Here is a 4,031-nt window from a genome sequence, read left to right as displayed (position 1 = left end):
CTTCATTGGGTCCCTTCGTTGTCTCTAGGTGGGCTGTTTCTTTTCTTATCTCTAAGGTTGTTGCATCAGCTGATGATGGTAAGCCTTCCTTGCTTCCTTATCTTCCAGCTCAGACCAGCTCTGGGGCCTTCTTTTACTTACCTAGATAAAAGTTCAGTGTATCTGGGTGAAAGTTCACAATTTGCAGCCTAAGGTTTCAGCAAATGTAGCTACGAATGCTAAGCAAGTTCTGTATGAGTAGTATACCAAATCACACAACAGGCTTGCAGTAACTATAGAAGATCAGGGCAGCCAGCACCAGCAGCAGATAAAAAACAGCTATGAGGGCCATGTTTTGCAGCTGGGCATGGTGGGACCTGTAGCCCAGACTTCATCTGCAGGGTTCCCTGGAAAGCCTGTAAAATCAGATCAGGATGAGAAAATAATGGGCTAGGTTGGGGGCCTAGAAATGTCCCGAGGTGCCTAACTTCGTTCAGCACCTACAGACATGCCCACTAGGCTGGAGGATGCTGCTTGGACCGTTATCTCCCCTCGCCCTGCCCTGCTGGCCAAGAAGGATCTGCAGAGCACTTTGGAACATCCTCACCCAGCAGCTAAGGTGGCCCAGGAGGAGAAATACTCCTGGAGAGCAAGCCTCACCTCCCCTGGAGAGAGTGGGTTGGGAGGGGAATATGGACATACAGTGGGATCGTGGGGCATGGCTTTGAAACGTGCTGCCCTGAACACATCTGGGGGCAGGACGCCTTGGATCCAGGCTCCTCTTGCACTCCTGGGCTAGAAACAGGCTGGTAACAACGTGGGGTAGGAGGGAAGAAGTACAAAGAGCCCTGAAATTAATCCTGTAATATGTAATAGGAGAAGGAAATGTGACAAGAGACACCTGACAGAAGGCAAAGGGAAGTCTGTTCATTCTCTCTTGGTTACATATGGGGAAACTGAGGCACAGGAGGTGGTGAGCAGCTTGGCCCCAGCTCCGTGGCTGAGCTGGGAATTAAGTTGTGCTTTCCCAAGTTTGCTTCACTCATTGTTGGCCATGGTCCCTGCTCAGGTGCTCTCTTCAGCATGCTGCTGCCGGATTCTCTTATGTGCTGGCAACTTTTTCTGAGAATGGTGCCCATCTGCCCAGCTGCAATACCTCCATACATCCCTCACATCTGGCTCAGCTGGGGGCTGTGTACCACGGGCTCTCCATCCAGCACGGGAAGAGCTGGATTCAGGAGTACTCCTGGCCCATGGCTTACCTGGCTGGGGCTCAGCATTGAAGAGCCTCGTGCACTCTGGACTGCAAAATGATCTCTGCTTGGGCTATACTAGAAAGGCATGGCAGAGATGTGTTTTGCCTTCCTGGAGACACCAGATGGCTGCATGACCACCAGATCACCTAGCCCAGGCAATTCTAGCAGCTGAGCCATGAAAGCAAATATTTCTGGTGTCCAGAAGGATTTGGCCAGGCAGCCCCCACTGCAGCAGGGCTCTTTGTGGGGTGGTGACCTGGCAGGGCATCCCCTGCTGAGAGGCAGAGGGCTTTGTGCTGCTCCCGCCCTTCCCCTGCACAGAAATCTCTGTGGCTTGGGGGGAGGCTGTGATGCATCTCAGATCTGCATCACACTGGAAGGAAACAGCATCTGGTGTCCCCACAAGATAAATGTCAAGAGATGCTTCCAGTAGCGGATGCCAGAGCTTGGCAGGCTCTGACACATCTGCCCGCCTGTCCACAGTCAGTGCTCTCACTCAGCACAGTCCCTTCACTGCTTCCTGGGTTGCTGGAGAACACCCTGGAGCTGCTCGGGGCTGGGTGGTGAAGGCTGCTCGGTCGCCTGCAGAGACTTCAGCCCTGTTTTCTCTTTGAGAATGATGCAAAGGGGGCTCTGGTGCACACAGCTTTTCTCTGGTCTAATCCTGTGTCACCTGACAAATATGCCACAACATGGCAGCCTGTTTCTGGAGGCAGGGTGGGCCTGAGCATCCACCAGTATAGGCCCTGAGGGGTACTTAATCTTCAGCTGGTCAGGCTCAGCCTGGCCTGCAGTGGTAGCCCTGGGCAGAGGCTGCAGATGTCTGCACTTGTCCAAGGACACCAACACCGGGCCAGTTCCTCAGTGAGTGTGTGCAGGTCTCTGTTCACAGCCCAGCTGCTGTCTGGGGCTGAGTTGGTGTCTCTGCTCTGTTCTCTCTGCCACCAGGCCCTTCACCGTGCCCGGGATGCCCCTCTGCACTGGTGGTCCAGAGACTGCAGCCAGCTGTCCTTGTGCAGCATCTGCCACTGCACAGGAGAGATGTAGTTGCCTTGATGCTGAGGAACGTTGCCTTGAGAAGAGCCCAGGGTGGCTGGTTTTGTCCTCCCGGGCTGAAAGCTACCCTGCCTCAGGAAGGGGTGTTCCCCTTTGAGAGGCTTATGGCTGCAATTCCTCTCTTCAGGCCAGCACTTCCCAGGCAGCCTCTCCTTACATCTGTGCCTGGTTATTGTCAGAATGCAATTAAGCCAAAGGGTGATTGCGTCTCCTGCTTGGGGCTGTAATGTAATCACTGCCAGGGCCACAGCAAAGGCTCCTTGTACAGCAATGTGGAGCCCAGCACTTGCATGAGGCTTTTTCAGTCCTGCTTGATTTGAGACATCAGCTTCTGATCTTCACTGGGTTCTCGGCCAGGTTATGCCACTGGGCTGATCTGCAGTGCAGGTCCCTGCTCCCTCTGGACACAGGCAGTGAAGGGGAGCATCTGTGTGCACAGCATCCAGCCCCGTGCCCCCGAGGGCAGGCAGGAGGTGGGTGGCTCAGAGCACATACCTGGGGTCCCCACCACCACCCTCCCCTGGTGCTGTGGGCAGAGCTCTCCTCAGAGCTGCCCCAGGCCCTATCACAGAAAGAGTGGTCAGAGTGGAACAGGCTGCCCAGGGAGGGGCTGGAGTCCCCATCCCTGGGGGTGTTTAAGGGCCGTTTGGATGAGATGTTGGGGATGTGGGGTAGGGGAGGACTTTGTAGAGTTGGGCTGATGGTTGGACTCGATGATCCCAAGGGGCTTTCCCAACCTGAATGATTCTGTGACTCCTATGTGTGTGTGTGTGAGCAGAGAATATGTGACTGACGGGGCACCATGGGAATTCACAATCCCATCCCGCTGCAATGGCAGCCAGTGCCTGGCTGACCCCCTCCATTCTCCAAACCCCCCTCCTAACCCTGCTTCCCACGCCAGCAGCCAGAGGAGTTCATGGGGCCGCCCGGTTCCTCCGCCACAGAGGGAGGACTTGCAGCGCTGGGCATGGGTTGGCACAGACTCTGATGAGCCAGCAGTGATAACGCTGCCACTGCCATGGAGAAGCGTGCTGCTCGGCAAGCGTGGCCCTGCACCTGCTCTGCAGCCTGCTGGGTGCTCTGGGCCTTCTGTCATTATTCTGGAAGGTCCCCACCCCATGAGAAACATCAGGTAGGAGCCAGTGTCACCCTGCTCGTCACCGTCCCTGGGAGGGGAAACATTTGCCGCTGTGTGGGTTGGGTGCCAGGGAGGGGGAGAGCCACTGGTGGCAGGAAGATGGCTTTGGCCCGTGACACACTTTGCTGGGGATCGTGGCAAGGCGGCAGCTCATCCAGTGGTCCATGTCCCACCAGAGCCCCTGGGAGCCACAGACACCTACAGAACTCCTCCAGTGAGTGAGCAAGCGGGGCTTGCGGAGGCAGCCACAGAAAGCAGGATGATGGCACCCAGCCACAGCAGCAGGAGCGCTATGGGAAGGAGATGAAGGGAAGAGGAGGGTCAAAACCCAGTGCTGAGTCAGGCTGAGCAAGCACTGCCTCCCCGAGCCACTGATCCCCACCGATTGTGAAATGGACACTGGGGCCTGGAGCAGGAACTCCTCCCTCAGCCCTTTGCTGCTTCCTCCTCCCCCAGGACTGTGCCCAGGGCAGTGGGAACTTGTGCAAAATGAAGCTGAGAACCTCTGGAGCTAATTAACTACTAGTGGCTGGTAATGCTGACTGAGGCCCCAGGGACTCCAAGGCTGGAGCAGAGGACAAAGTGCAGAGAGATACTGGAAA

Source organism: Athene noctua, chromosome 11 (assembly GCF_965140245.1).
Source record: "Athene noctua chromosome 11, bAthNoc1.hap1.1, whole genome shotgun sequence".
Classification (NCBI taxonomy): Eukaryota; Metazoa; Chordata; class Aves; order Strigiformes; family Strigidae; genus Athene; species Athene noctua.
Note: the sequence above shows the minus strand (reverse complement) of the source record.